We start from the raw sequence: 17,084 nt of genomic DNA, 5'->3' as shown, positions 1-17,084 counted from the left end.
TTCTTCGGGTTGGGTCATCCCTCCAGGAGGTTTGGGAAGGATTATTCCTGGGTAGCTGGTTCACTCAGTAACCTACGTTCAGTGTTCAGGTTGGGGTGGGAGCCCCTCAAGTTATATAGAAGAAGCAGCCCACTGCCAACACAATTCTGGCCCTTGAAGCCCTCAGTGAGCTCTTGGAAGGAATGTGGATCAGAGAATTCAGTGCTTTTATACTTCCTGGTGTAAGAAAGTTACTTAGACTGCTCTGCCTCTAATTAACTCCCTGTTAATCAACACAAATGCTGTCATTGAAGGCCTTGGAACCATAATGATGACAAATAGGCGAAATGCAAATCAATTGCTTTTGAAAGTAGAGTGTGATTGACATGATGCCAGAGTCACAAATTCAAAAATTCCATAATCTAAAATGAACTATCCTTAAAGAGTTTTAAGAGACTGTATAGGAGGCTCTTATAGCAGTAAAGATGAACAACAATCTACATACATACACATTCCCATCACAAACCAGGTGTTGCAAGCAATGAGCGGAGACCAAACTAACTGATTGGATGTTGAAACTAAGGGTGAAGATACACTTTCAAATTAGCCTCCCTTTGAAGGCACTGAATCTGTTTCTAGGGACTGGGGTCATGGTAAGCTAAAGAATGGCCAAGATCCAGGGATATAGCTCAGCAATACCTAATTAATAAAGTGGCATGAATAAGTACACTAAGTAGCGGTGGGAGAGGGGAAAGGCACGGCTGAGTGAAGCTGCAGTGAGGTATAAGGAATAAAGGAACGCCAAGGCCTCTCAGGTGGTAGCATAAGAAACACTTCTATCCTCTTCATTCACAAATACGTAATACCAGCACCCAGTGTCCTGGTCTCAGAGGAAGCCTCATTTTTAGTCTCAGTATCCATCCTACACATATTAAAGTCTACTGCATTCTCATGTCCCTCTCACTCCCAGGCCTTAGGTAGCCTGACTGCTGACCCAAAAGCAGACTTCCTCTACAGAGGCTCTGTCCCCACTTGGACTGTAAAACAGCCAACTCACCAATCTGGTTCATTGCCTCATATTTTGTATAGTAACGGTGTCCTTATTTCTTTATGCACAGCTCTATCCAAAGTGTCTCTTGTGTTGCTTTTAGAATCCTGTCACAGCCCTAGTTTGTCTTTCTCCTGCTTAGAAATTCTCTAATCTTATAAACATGGACCAAAAAAAACATGTATTCCTCTATCTTCATACTTGCACTTGCTGTTGAATTGCACTGAACACACTTCTGAGCTGAAACTGCTTCAAGACTGTTTCCAGAAACCCAATGAAGATCAAGGTGTCATCAGCTTTGTGCTGCTTCTCGTTCTGTTGCATGATGGTTCAGAATAGGACTATTCTTGTCTGGGAATGTCCACTAAAGCCAAAAACTGAAACTACTAGGTATCAAATAATAACTCATTCCAAAATAAGGTGCTAGACCAGCTTTTCCAGAGTGTATTAAATTCATTAAATAAAGCTCATTAAATTAAATGCATAGGGCACAAAAGAACATTGTACCAACTCAATTAAACTGACTCTAATTACCCTTTATCACTTTAGGAAAACATTTTGATTACAGTTTTGCTCTTGCCAATATACTCTTCTATTATCAGATTGAAAACCATATTTTTAAAACATGTTTCTCCTATAGGAATTACAAGTCTTCGCAATTGAAGTATAGTGAAATAAAAATAGATCAATGTTTACTCCTGGATTCTGTGTCTCTATAATCTTGGACAAATCTTTCAGCCTTTATATATTACATTTACCTTATCTATTAAAGAGGAATAAAAGTCTTTAACAGGAAAGTGCTTGTAAGGATTCATAAGATAGTGTATGTAAGGCACCTGACGAGTGCTTGACATAGAGAGGGTTCAATAAATGATAAACAACACTAGAATGTTATTACAGAAGTCAGTTTGTTATTACAGAAGAAGTCTGTGGAGACTGGTAATATACCATCACTAGTATCACCAGGGATTAGGTGCATAGTGATGAAAAGAGCTGCACCACCTGCTAAGCTAGATTATATTAAATGACATTTCAAATTTGCTGTAGCAATTTACACATAGCAGCATAAGATTGTTTTCCATATCCTTCACAAAGCTTAGAAATCCTCAGAATTTTTATATTTTGCTAATCTGGCAGCTACATAGTTGGTATGCCATTGAGACCTCAATTTGCATTTTCCTCATTACAAATGAGGTCAAACACTTTCTTGTATGCCTGTTTTGTATTTTACTTTTTCCTTTCCTGTGATGTGCCTGTTCAATATTTTTTATAATATGTAGTCTGTCCTCTTTTTGATTTATAGTGGTTTTTATGTATTCTGAATATGAATTCATTGTTAGATGATCTGCAAATGTCTTCTCACAGTCAGTGACTTGCAGTTTAGTTTTTAATGGTATTTTCAATGAAAAGAAGTAACTTTAATTTAGACAGACTTAGCAGTCTTTTATTTGTCTTTCACATTTAGGACATAACACGCTGAAAAATGATTTTCCATATATGGTGTAAAGTAAAAGTCCAAGTTATTTTTTTGGATGAGGATGCCTATTTTTTATTTAGGTATTTCATTTAATCATAAAATAACAATTTGATCATACAAGAAATAACTTCCCTGACTTTATGAAGATGAAGGTACACTTCTGTGCCAAAATATTCTTATTTGCAGCATGCTTTTGGTGCTCTTGTAAATGGTATGTATCAATTTTATATACCTGAATTTTAACTTCTTAGAGTTAGTGAAGTAGAAAAATAATCGATTTATTGCTGCTGATTTTACATCTCACAAATTCTTTTAATTTGAAGTTTATACATGAGTTTATTTCAATGTTTTATCTACAGAATCAAAAAACTTGAAAATAATGACTATTTCTTTCACTGTTTTCAGTTCTCACACATTTTCTTGCATCTTGCATTTGCTGCACATTTCATCTGTGACCCTAGAGGCAGACTCCAACTGAAGATTGGTATATTTGTGACCTCTCCAAGACAAGCCATGCCGTGGCCCTTCTCAACACTGAAGGTCTAGGGCATGTAGGAAAGGTAAGTTATAAAGAAAGGTTTCTTTGGTCTTGATTTCCTCTTTAATTCTCAATGCCTCTTTGCCTCAATAATTCAATATCTGAGAACTGTTCCCAAAGTCTCCAAATCTGATTCCTTGATATTCACTACCAGATGAGAGCTAAAATGGTACAAATTTAGGACAACTCCTCCCTCTTTCCTAATTTAATGATTCGATTTTCTAACACTTTAGTGAACAGCTCAGTTTCAGGGTCCTGTGCCCCGTACTCCAGATGGGAGAGTGAACAAGGGAAAAGCTCTGTCATCAGAGTTTACAGGCTAGTAGGAGAGACAAAAGGTTAGCAGTCTATTTAAATCAGTGTCACCAGTGCTGCAAAACAGGTAAGTATGTTGTGCAATGGGTACATAGGTGAGTGGCATCCAGTCCAAACCTGGAGGTCAGGTAAATCCTCCTGGATTTAAAAGACCTTTAAACTGAACTTTAAAGATAAATAGGAGATCACAGAAGTAAGTGAGGGTGATGGGGTGTTAGAAAAATGGTAAAAGTCACAAAACCACATAAAAACCCTTCATAAAGGCTTTGATTTACCTTTCCTAGATCTAGGGATGACGTTTTAACTAATGTCTAGGTATCTCCCAACTTGACTGAAGGATATTTATTTAACTTTTATAATACATACAGTCTTTACCAATATCAATTAAGTTGAAAAAATACTAGGTACTTTGCATTAGATGAAAAGAATAAGTTGTCCTTCTTTTATCCTACATTGAGTCCAAGTTGAATGTGGTACTATGTATCTGTAAGTTTCCATTCCAGACATAAAATTCTGTGATTGCTTTCTGAAACTTTGTATAACAAATTGAAAAGTCAAATTAAATGGAATATTATTCAGCCATAAAAAGAAAACAAATCAACAAATCGAAAAAAAGATGGCGGTGTGAAAGGAGAGACAGAGGCTTCCTCCTAAAACTGGATACAAATAGAAAATTTAATTGGTTCAACTAATCCTGAGAGAGCAACAGGAAAGAGGATGGCATCAGACTGCACCCATCTGGAGAAAAGAGCAGACCTCAGCGAATGGGTAACACACCAGAGCTGTGGCTCCATGGGACCCGAGCCCCTCCCCCACCCCAGCTCACCAGCGGGAGGAAGAGAAAAGGATCAGGGAGGGAGTGGAAGGCTTGGGACTGCTGAATACCTAGCTCCAGAGATCTTCTCTGAGAGCACAAACCTACATTTCATGGTGCTTTCTTGAGACTCGCATGACTACTGGGTTGGAAAGTTAATACAGGCAGAGTTCCTGGGGAGACTGGGATTCCAGCTGCTTGTGAAAAGCAGGGATCCATATCCAGCTGCTCTGGGACAAAAACTTATACCTGTGTGACTGGCCCACTGGCTCAGGCAGTGGAGACAGGCACAGCAGCCAGGAGGTGGGGAACAGCTCTTTCCTACCCCAAGTACCACTCCCCTGTGACCCCTGACATTGCTTCAGGGGCTCAGCAGCTCCAGAATAGAGCTTCTGGACACTAGAGGGCACCATATACAAACATGAAACACCAAAGGAACCTTGTCCAGAGTAAAATTGTTAATACAACTTCCAAGTAAGATTTAAATGATATGGACCTCGTGACTCTTCCTGAAAGGGAGTTCAAAATAAAAATCATCAATATCCTAATGGAGGTACGGAAAGACATCCAAGAACTCAGGAATGAATTCAGGTCAGAGATCCAATCGTTAAAGAACACAATGGAGGATATTAAAAGCAGGTTGGATACGGTAGAGAAGACAATAAATGAAATAGAAACTACAGAAGAGGAATACAAAGAAGCTGAGGCACAGAGAGAAAAAAGGATCTCTAAAAATGAAAGAATATTGAGAGAACTGTGTGACCAATCCAAGCAGAACAATATTCGCATTATAGGGATACCAAAAGAAGAAGAGAGAGAGAAAGGGATAGAAAGTGTCTTTGAGGAGGTAGTTGCTGAAAACTTCCCCAATCTGGGGAAGGAGATAGTCTCTCAGGCCATGGAGATTCACAGATTTCCCTACACAAGGGACCCAAGGAAGACAATACCAAGACACATAGTAATTAAAATGGGAAAGATCAAGGATAAGGACAGACTGTTAAAAGCAGCCAGAGGCAGAAATAAGATCACACACAAAGGAAAGCCCATCAGACTAACATCAGACTTCTCAGCAGAAACCTTACAGGCCAGAAGGGAGTGGCATGATGTATTTAATGCCATGAAGCAGAAGGGCCTGGAACCAAGATTGCTTTATCCAGCAAGATTATCATTTAAATTTGAAGGAGGGATTAAACAATTTCCAGATAAGCAAAAGCTGAGAGAGTTTACCTCCCACAAACCATCTCTGCAGTCTATTTTGGAGGGACTGCTATAGATGGAAGTGCTCCTAGGGTTGGATAGCTGTCACCAGAGGTAGTAAAATCACGGTAGGGAGGGTGGAGCAGCTGATTGCAAGGCAAATGCAAAATTAAATTGACTATCCCCATAGTCAATCAAAGGATAGAGAAAAAGTATAGAATTTGATACCTAATATATAAAGAATGAAGGAGGAAGAAATAGGAGGAGAAATAGAAAAGAACCTTTAGATTGTGTTTGTAACAGCATACTAAGTGAGTTAAGTTAGACTCTTAGACAGTAAGGAAAGTAAACTGGAACCTTTGTTAACCACGAATATGAAGCCTGAAATGGCAATAAGTACATACCTATCAATAATCACTCTAAATGTAAATGGACTGAATGCACCAATCAAAACACATAGAGTCACTGAATGGATAAAAAAACAAGACCCATCTATATGCTGCTTACAAGAGACTCACCTCAAACCCAAAGACATGCACAGACTAAAAGTCAAGGGATGGAAAAAGATATTTCATCCAAACAATAGGGAGAAAAAAGCAGGTGTAGTAGTACTAGTATCAGACAAAATAGACTTCAAAACAAAGAAAATAACAAGAGATAAAGGACATTACATAATGATAAAGGGCTCAGTCCAACAAGAGGATATAACCATTATAAATATATATGCACCTAACACAGGAGCACCAGCATATGTGAAACAAATACTAACAGAACTAAAGGAGGAAATAGACTGCAATGCATTCATTTTAGGAGACTTCAACACACCATTCACTCCAAAGGACAGATCCACCGGACAGAAAATAAGGACACAGAGGCACTGAACAACACACTAGAACAGATGGACCTAATAGACATCTATAGAACTCTACACCCAAAAGCAACAGGATACACATTCTTCTCAAGTGCACATGGAACATTCTCCAGAATAGACCACATACTAGGCCACAAGAAGAGCCTCAGTAAATTCAAAAAGATTGAAATCCTACCAACCAACTTTTCAGACCACAAAGGTATAAAACTAGAAATAAATTGTACCAAGGAAGCAAAAAGGCTCACAAACACATGGAGGCTTAACAACACGCTTCTAAATAGTCAATGGATAACGATCAAATTAAAATGGAGATCCAGCAATGTATGGAAATAAATGACAGCAACAACACAAGGCCCCAACTTCTGTGGGATGCAGTGAAAGCAGTCTTAAGAGGAAAGTATATAGCAATCCAGGCATATTTAAAGAAGGAAGAACAAACCCAAATGAACAGTCTCATGTCACAATTATCAAAATTGGAAAAAGAAGAACAAATGAGGCCTAAAGTCAGCAGAAGGAGGGACATAAAAAAGATCAGAGAAGAAATAAATAAAATTGAGAAGAATAAAACAATAGAAAAAAAATCAATGAAACCAAGAGCTGGTTCTTCGAGAAAACAAACAAAATAGATAGGCCTCTGCCAGACTTATTAAGAGAAAAAGAGAATAAACACACATCAACAGAATCAGAAATGATAAAGGAAACATCACGACAGACCCAACAGAAATACAAAGAATTATTACAGACTACTATGAAAACCTATATGCTAGAAGCTGGAAACCTAGAAGAAATGGACAACTTCCTAGAAAAAATTAGTCTTCCAAGACTAACCAAGGAAGAAACATAAAATCTAAACAAACCAATTACCAGCAAAGAAATTGAAGCGGTAATCAAAAAACTACCCAAGAAAAAAACCCCTGGGCCAGATGGATTTACCTCGGAATTTTATCAGACATAGAGAAGACATAATACCCATTCTCCTTAAAGTTTTCCAAAAAATAGAAGAGGAGGGAACACTCCCAAACTCATTCTATGAGTTTGTGTTAATTTTATAACAGAAATCTGTGGCTTTCCTATACACTAACAATGAGCCAATAGAAAGAGAAATCAGGAAAACAATTCCATTCACAATAGCATCAAAAAGAATAAAATACCTAGGAATAAACCTAACCAAAGAAGTGAAAGACCTATACCCTGAAAACTATAAGACACTCTTATGGGAAATTAAAGAGGACACTAACAAATGGAAACTCATACCATGCTCTTGGCTAGGAAGAATTAATATCATCAAAATGGCCATCTGCCCAAAGCAATATACAGATTTGATGCAATCCCTATCAAATTACCAACAACATTCTTCAACGAACTGGAACAAATAGTTCAAAAATTCATATGGAAAGACCAAAGACCCTGAATAGCCAAAGCAATCCTGAGAAAGAAGAATAAAGTGGCGGGAATCTCACTCCCCAACTTCAAGCTCTACTACAAAGCCATAGTATTCAAGACAATTTGGTACTGGCACAAGAACAGAGCCACAGACCAGTGGAGAGCTCACCCACCTCAACAAACAAAAAACAAATAATCCAATTAAAAAATGGGCAGAGGAACTGAACAGACAGTTCTCCAAAAATGAAATTCAGATGGCCAACAGACACATGAAAAGATGTTCCACGTTGCTAGTTATCAGAGAAATGCAAATTAAAACCACAATGAGATATCACCTCACACCAGTAAGGATCGCCACCATCCAAAAGACAAACAACAACAAATGTTGGCGAGGCTGCGGAGAAAGGAGAACCCTCCTACACTGCTGGTGGGAATGTAAATTAGTTCAGCCATTGTGGAAAGCAATATGGAGGTTCCTCAAAATGCTCAAAATAGACTTACCATTTGACCCAGGAATTCCACTTCCAGGAATTTACCCTAAGGATGCAGCACTCCAGTTTGAAAAAGACAGATGCACCCCTATGTTTATCGCAGCACTATTTACAATAGCCAAGAAATGGAAGCAACCTAAGTGTTCATCAGTAGATAAATGGATAAAGAAGATGTGGTACATATACACAATGGAATATTATTCAGCCATAAGAAGAAAACAAATCCCACAATTTGCAACAACATGGATGGAGCTAGAGGGTGTTACACTCAGTGAAATAAGCCAAGCGGAGAAAGACAAATACCAAATGATTTCACTCATCTGTGGAGTATAAGAACAAAAGAAAAACTAAAGGAACAAAACAGCAGCAGAATCACAGAACCCAAGAATGGACTAACAGTTACCAAAGGGAAAGAGACTGGGGATAATGGGAGGGTAGGGAGGGATAAGGGCAGGGAAGAAGAAAGGGGGTATAATGATTAGCATGTATAATGTGGGGGGTGGGGGAAAGGGGAGGGCTTTGCAACACAGAGAAGACAAGTAGTGGTTCTACAACATCTTACTATGCTGATGGACAGTGACTGTAATGGAGTGTGTGGTGGGGACTCGGGGTAGGGGAGAGCCTAGTAAACATAATGTTCTTCATGTATTTGTAGATTAATGATAACAAAAAATAAAAAATAAAATAAATAAATAAAAATTTTAAAAAAAGAAAAAGCAAGAAAACAAATCCTACCATTTGCACCAACATGGATGGAGCTAGAGGGTATTACTCTCAGTGAAATAAGCCAGGCAGAGAAAGACAAGTACCAAATAATTTCACTCATATGTGGAGTATAACAGCAAAGCAAAACTGAAGGAACAAAACAGCATCACACTCACAGACTCCAAGAAGGGACTAGCTGTTACCAAAAGGAAGGGGTTGGGGAGGGTGGATGTGGAGGAAGGGAGAAGGGGATTAAGGGACAGTATAATTAGCAAGCACAATGTAAGCAGGTCACCGGGAAGGCAGTACAGCACAGAGAAGACATTTAATGATACTACAGCATCTTACTATGCTGATTATGACTGCAATGGGATGGGGTGGAGGGAACTTGGTAATGTGGGTGAATGTTGAAACCACATGTTGTTCATGTGAAACCATCATAAGATTGTACATCAATGATACCTTAATTAAAAATAAAAATAAACAACAACAAAAAAACAAAAATTAAAAAAACAGGTAGTTGGCCTGACAACTATAGTTTGCCAGTTAGCCTTTGAAAATATATTGTGTTATAACATTTAAAAAATTGAATTAAAGTGGAGTCTCAGTGTTGAAATGTATTGTAGCTTGTTACAAATTCTGTACCTTTTAATATAAATAGTTAGAAATAATGTAATAAGGTTTGGTAAATTAACAGAATATTCACTGTAGACTTGCTGATAGTCTTCTAATATTCCAGACTCTGCCTTTGCTTAGGGCCCGAAGCACACTAAATTCTAACCTTATCACAGCACAAGCATTGCTAACCCTGGTCTGGCCTTCAAAGGTCTTAATGATCTGACTGATGTTAGTTTTCCACCTTAGTTCTGACACCTCATTCTTTACAGTGCTTCAATTACAGATTCCTCAATAAGTACTGAGCAAGACCTGCTTTTCAAATATTTCTGATTTGGTTTGTGCTGGAATGCCCACCTGTATTCATTATCCCATCATTTCTACACTTTATCAATAATACAAAAACAATTCAAGTCTTCCAGCAAGCTTTTAAAACATGCTGCCATAGTCTCCCACAGTCAGAAGTATTCTCTTTTCACCTTGAATTCCCATTGCACTTGTTCTTATTTATCAGGCTCACCAATATATATTTGCTATTACAGCTCTTGAATTAACAGCACTTAACCATTACTAGAATATAAATTCTTGGTAGACATTATCATGTTTGTTGTATTTTTAAAAATGTATCTTGACTTTCATCTTCTTGAATGAGGGCCTGTCATAAATAAATTTGAATCATTAAAATCGGTTAGAGAGCACATAGCCAGTGTTCAACATTTGATGATAATTAAAGAGTATTGGAGTAACTACCATTAGCATCTGGAGTAGAACTCTGTAGGTGGCCCATGATCAGTAAAATGTCCTGAGAACTGACTAGGCATTAGGCATTGTATATATTTTGCACAAATTAATTTCATCACCATAAAATTGAAAAAGAAAGTTAAATGTCACTAGCGCCTTTTTACAGGAAAACTACATAATAAATAAATTGGAGATTTTAATTCATATGTGCTTTCAAAGGTTATGTTATTTCCTCTAATTATTAGCTATTTCATGGCTAAAGAATAAAAGAATGAATGAATGACAAATAGACTCCTATGTCCCCCACTCAAACATGCTTTCTAAATTGGTTCTAAGAACTTTTGGAGGTGATAGATAAATCTATTACCCTGATGGTAGTAATGACATCATGAGTAGATGCCTATGTCTAAATTCATCAAATCATATATGTTAAATATGTGAAGTTTATTTTAATAACAATTATACCTCAATGATTCTCTTTTTAAAAAATACATATATATGGTGGCTCTTTGCTCTGGCCATGCTTCTGAGCCATATCTTTGTCTAAAATAGTATGTTTAGACCACCAGGCCATTGAGACACTGCAGCATCCTTCCGAAAATCAAACCAACATGTTATTAAATGAAGAAATTATGGAAATGGCAACCTCGTCTATTTATTCTTTCCTCTGACTCAGTTGTCTTAGTCGGACACAAGGAAAAGCTGCTGTTATATTAATTGTTCTTAAGTGAGATATAGAAATTGTCATGTAGTGAGCATTTTTCCCTTAGCTGAGTCCTAGTTATGTGACTGGACTAACAGAGCTTATCAAGGCAAAGACCTTTCCCAGATTTGATGGAGAAGATGGCAATACTAAGTTTGTGAGCTTCTTTCCAGACTTTGGGCTACACGGGACTTAATTCGAAGTTGAAATTAAATGGACTGTCCATCACTGAAGATGAATATCTGGGGAATGCCTTGAAGCTGAATCCAGATACGTAAGCTCCGCCTAGGTTGTAGATAGTCCAGGTAGGGTTGGGATCATCTTAGCCTGGTCAGTTACTTCTGGACTTAAATTGTTATGTGAGGCCAGATTGAACACTAGAGGTGAACATAATCTTGAATATTGTTATTCCAAAAATCTTCAAGATTGAAATTCACACAGGAAGTTTAGGGTCCAAAGTAGGGCCAAATGCTTTAAGGCCAGTTTGTCTCATAAAGACCATTTCTTCAGGTTATAATAAGTAAATTCCTACAATCCTAAAAGCAAACACTTTTCTTATTAAAGAGTTCTCATTCTATATTTAGAAAAACTGCCCATCAGATAGGAATTTAACAAGCAAAGAATAATAATGAAAAACATTACCTGGTTGTAATATGTATTATAAAGATTGCTTTTGTCTGGTGGGAATATATTTTTTCAGTATCTGTATAGTTATATTCTCCAATGAACAGTGCATATAGCATGAACAGTCATGAGGAGATACCACACAGACTTCCATTGTAGTTATCACTTCCTTCATTATACTTCCTCATTATGTTTCCACTTCAATTACAACACACTTCTATAATTTATAATTCTAAGATTATATATTTGTGTCAGATTTCATTTAGGAGCCTTGTTAAAAATATCAATTTTCATTTCTTCATTCTCTCAATAAACACATGGTGAACCCTTATTCTGTTTCAGGAGATACTCTACCAAGAGTGGAGGAATTGTCACTAACATATATCCCTTTAACCATGCGGGCGGTAGAGTACCAGTGAGGTCTCCTTATCTCCAGCAGGTAGTTTTGTTCTTAGTACTTTCTGCTTAGTGAATCCCTAAACCATTTTATACTGGGTGAATTATATTTGGCTTCATCAAAAGCATGTTTTTCTTTCCTGACCTCTAGATGTCTTCTGTTGTCTTCCTTACCTTTCTATCACTTGTTCTATTTTTTGACATCTTTTATTTTAGGTCCCATAGTTCAGTTCTTTTATGGTGGAAAGTAAGACCAGGTAAGTATTTCTGATTACTAATAAAATTAATTAAATGTGGTCATGAGTTCTTTCAGGCAAATTTAAAAACATTTTTTGAAAGCTTCAAATGTAATGTAATATACTTTTCTTCCTTTTTAAATTGAACAGGAAATCATTTTTTGAACATTTCTGAGCATATTAATTTCAGTCAGAAATGTAATGTTTAACATATGGATATGGAAAATCATAAAAGAAGGGATATAGGAAAAAGAGTGATTCTGTTAAAAGGAGGTGGGACATATTAAATTGTTAATGCTCATTAGCATTTTGATGATTTTAGAATAATTCTCTCAAGCTTGAAATATCAATGAATGAATACCTGCTATTTGTCCTCCCCAAATCCCCTGCCTCATTCAGAGCTGGGGAATCTGGTAGAGACCTACATGGATACCATCGAATGGAATGGTTCCTTATTTGGAGAACACAGTAGCAAATCTGACCCAGTGTGAGAACTCAGCACTGCAGAAGGCAATCGTGGCAACATGCAGATCACCCAGCAAGTGAGTTTTCCCACGGACGTGCTCCAGGAGCTGTTGTGAGTACACACGGTGAGTGAGAGGGAAGCTGTTGCAGTCTTCATGGAGCACTCCTTCAAGGATGACAGGTGGGAGCTCCAGAAGAGTCTCATGGTTCTGTTTCTTAATATTTAACTTTCTTGATTCCTACCCTTCAGGAATAAGGCTAAGAGTCTACTTTTTAACCTCATAATAGAAGGAGCCTGGGTTTCACTTTTTTTGTGAAAGTGTTCTCTCGAAATCCATTTGGTCACAGGGGGGAAAACAGCAGACACAGACATTCTCATTGAAAGAATTCACGAGGAATTCCAACTCTGTCAGTGTACAATCATTTCTTGATGGATTGCATTTTATTTATATTCCTTTTCATTCATAGCAACTCAAGTGCTCTGAGGAAACTCTATTTTCAGGCACAATTCGATTTTCTTTGGTAAGTGTTAATAGTTGGATCCCTGTTAATCATACTATACCTGAAGGAAACAGCACTCATGGAACTGAAATGGCCAGTTTTACAGAAGGTGAGTCTGACCCCAAGAAAGCTATGAGATTTTTCACAGGTCACATGGAAAACTGGTCAGAGCTGGTGCAGAAATATGTTTCCTGGCTCCTGGCTCATTCCATGTCCCAGTCTACTCTGTTGGCATCAGACTGCTTCTTCCAGAGCATCCCTTCTAAAGGTCCTGTACCATCCCTTCTAACAAACTTGCCAAGATGTCAAAAGTTGACATAATTATTAGCAGTGGAAATGCCCTAAAAAAAAATGCTAAATGGAATCATTCAAGTTGCAATGAAAGGACACTAGACATTAACTAAAGTACATACACAAAGGAAATGAGAAGGGAGTAAACTTTCACTACAAAACACTGAACACAAAGGAAGCCAGTAGGGAGGAAATAAGGAGCAAAAGACAATTAAAAAATGGAAGCAGTAAGTCCTTCCAAATCAGTAATTATTTTAAAGGTAAATGGATTGAAATCCTCAATCAAAATACACAGATTGTCTGAATGTATTAAAAAACAGGATCCAACTGTGCACTGTCTACAAGAGACTCAGTTTAAGGACACGTTCAGGTTGAAAATTAAAGAATGAAATAAGATATTCTATGTATGTAGTAACCAAAAGAGAGTAGGGGTAGATATACTAATATCACACAAAACAGACTTTAATAGACTATCAGAGACAAAGAAAGACATTATATTATGATGACAGTGTCAGTTCACCAAGAAGATATATCAATTATAAATAGATATGTACCCAAAATCAGAGCTCCTAAATATTAGAAGCAAATACTGACAGAATTGAAGGGAGAAATAGATATATTTGCATAATATATCTTAATATAGAAGATTGCAACATACTTCTTTTAGCAATGAATAGAATAACTAGAAACAAGATCAATAAAGAAATGTTGAACAACACTATAGGCCAGCTGGACCTAACAAACATATAAAACACTACCCCCAAAAACAATAGAATAAACATTTTTCCCAAGCACAAATGGAACACTTTCTAGAGTAAACTTTATGTGATGGCACAAAACAAGTCTTAATACATTTTAAATTATTGAAATCATACAAACTATACTTTCTGATCACAATGGAAAGGAATTAAAAGTCAGCTGAAGAAAAACTGTAAAATTCACAAATATGTGGAAATTAAACAACACACACTTAAACAATAAATGGTCTAAGAAATTTAAGAGAAATTGGAGACAAATGAATACTAAAACTTATAGGATACGGCAAAAGCAGTGTTATGAGGAAGATTTGTTGCTATATATGCTTACATTAAAAAAGAACAGATTGCAAATCAACCACTTACCTTTACATGTTAAGGAACTAAAAAGAACAAACTAAGTGCAAAGCTAGCAGAAAGAAGTAATAAAGATGAAAGCAGAGACAAATGAGATAGAGAATAGAAAAATAATAGAGAAAATCAGCAAAACCAAAGTTGGTCCTTCAAAAATATCAACAAATTTGACAAACCCTTAGCTGGATTAACTAAGAAAAATGAGAGAATACTCAATTAAAATCACAAATGAAAGAGAAGACATTACAACCAATTCTATAGAAATAGAGAATTAGAGAATTCTATGAAAAATTGTATGCTAACAAATTGGATGACCTAGATGAAATGGTTAAATTCCTAGAAATACAAGCTCTACCAAGACTGAGTCATGAAGAAATAAAATCTGAACTATAACTAACAAGGAGATTATATCAGTAACCAAAAAATTCCCAACAAAGAAAATCCAGGACCAGGTGGCTTTACTGGTGAATTCTATCAAATACCATCAAATGAAATTCTTTAATTTAAAAAAGAATGAAAACCAGTCCTCCTCAAACTCTTCCAAAAACTGAAGAGGAAGAAACACCAAATTCATTCGATTAATTCAGCATTACTCTAATATTAAAACTGGACAATGACATTACAAGAAAAGAAAACTACAAACCAATATCCCTGATCCACACTGAGAGTCTTCAACAAAATACTAGCAAACAGAATTAAAAGAATCATACACCATGAGCAAGTAGGATTTATTCCTGGGATGCAAGGATGGTACACTTAGGAAAATGAAGCCATGGAATACACCACACAAATACAATGCAGGGAAATAAAACACCTGATCATATCAATTGATGAAAAGGCATTGCCACCATTTCATGATAAAAATACACAACAAATTAGGAATAGAAGAAAATTATCTCAACACACTAAAGGCCACATATGAAAAGCCCATAGTTAACATAATACTCAGTGGTGAAAGACTGATTTTCTTCTAAGATCAGAAATAAGACAAGGATCCTTGTTTTTTATCACTTCTATTCTGCATAATACTGGAAGGCCTAGCCAAAACAATTAGCCTAGAAAAAGAAATAATAGCTGTTAAAATTTGAAATTAAAATTATCCTGTGTGAAGACATAATCTTGTATGAAGGAAATTCTAAATATTCTACCAAAAATTGTTACAATTAATCAAATAATGCATCAGTTTCAGGATACAAAATCAACACTCAAAATCAGCTGCATTTCTAAAACTTACAATCAACAAACTATAACAGAAATTAAGAAAACATTTCCATTTACAATAGCACCAAAAATAGTAAATTCTTAGGAAGAAACTCAAGCAAGGAAGCTAAAGACTTGTACACTCAAAACTATAAAACACACAGAAGACAATAAATGGAAAAGACATCTCGTGTACATAGGTTGCAAGATTTAATATTGTTTAGTGGTCAATACTTTCCAAAGAGATCTATAGATTCAATGCAATCCCAATCAAAATGTCAATGTCATTTTTGCAGAAATAGAAACACACTTAAACAATCAAATTCAACAAATGTCATCCTAAAATTGACATGGAATTTCAAAGGATCCAAATTGTTAGAAGAATCTCAAAAAGAAACAACAAACTTGGAGGTCTCACACTTCCTGATTTCAAAACTTACTAAAAACTATAGTAATCAAAAACAGTGTGGTACTAGCATAAAGAAAGACATATGGACCAATGGAAGAGAAAACCCAGAAATAAACCCTAGCATTTATGATCAAATGATTTTCAATAAAGATGCCAATATTATTCAATGAGGGAATGACAGACAGTCTTTTCAACAAATAGTGTTGGGAAAACTGTATATCCACATGCAAAAGAATGAAATTAGACCCTCCTTATACCATACATAAAAATTAACTCAAAATGAATCAAAAACCTAAATGTAGGACCCAAACTATAACACTCTTAAAACATAAGGGAAATGGTTCATGACATTGGATTTGGAAATGATGTCTTGGGTATGACACAAAAAGCAAAGGCAAAAGAAAAATAAATAAATTGGAGTACATTAAAATAAAAAATGTCGAACATCTATACTTCAAAGGACACAAGCAGCAGAGTAAAACACAAATTTCAGGATGGGAAAATATAATTGCAAATCATATGTTTTAAGGGATTAATATCTAGAATATATAAAGAATTCCTACAACTCAACAAAAACAAAAACAGTTAAAATTGGGGAAAGGACTTGAGTAGACATTTCTCCATACAAGATATACAAATGGCCAACAAACATATAAATATATGTTCAACATCACTAATCATTAGGGAAATGCAAATCAAAACCACAGTATTACCTCATACCCATTAAGATGGCTACTATTTAAAAAAAAGGAATACAGCAAGTGATGGTAAGTGTGTAGAAAAATTAGAACCCTGTACACTGTTAGTGAGAATGCAAAATGGTGCAAGTACAGTGGAAAACAGTATGGCAGTGCCTTATAAAGAATTATCAAATGATTCACTGATACCAATTCTGAGTATATATATTGAAAAGACTTGAAAGCAGGATCTTGAAAAGACTTGTGCATCCAAGTTCATAGCAGCATTATTCAAAATA

This window comes from Manis pentadactyla, chromosome 4, assembly GCF_030020395.1.
Source record: "Manis pentadactyla isolate mManPen7 chromosome 4, mManPen7.hap1, whole genome shotgun sequence".
Classification (NCBI taxonomy): Eukaryota; Metazoa; Chordata; class Mammalia; order Pholidota; family Manidae; genus Manis; species Manis pentadactyla.
The sequence above is the reverse complement of the archived record's forward strand: the minus strand, read 5'-3'. Positions refer to the sequence as shown.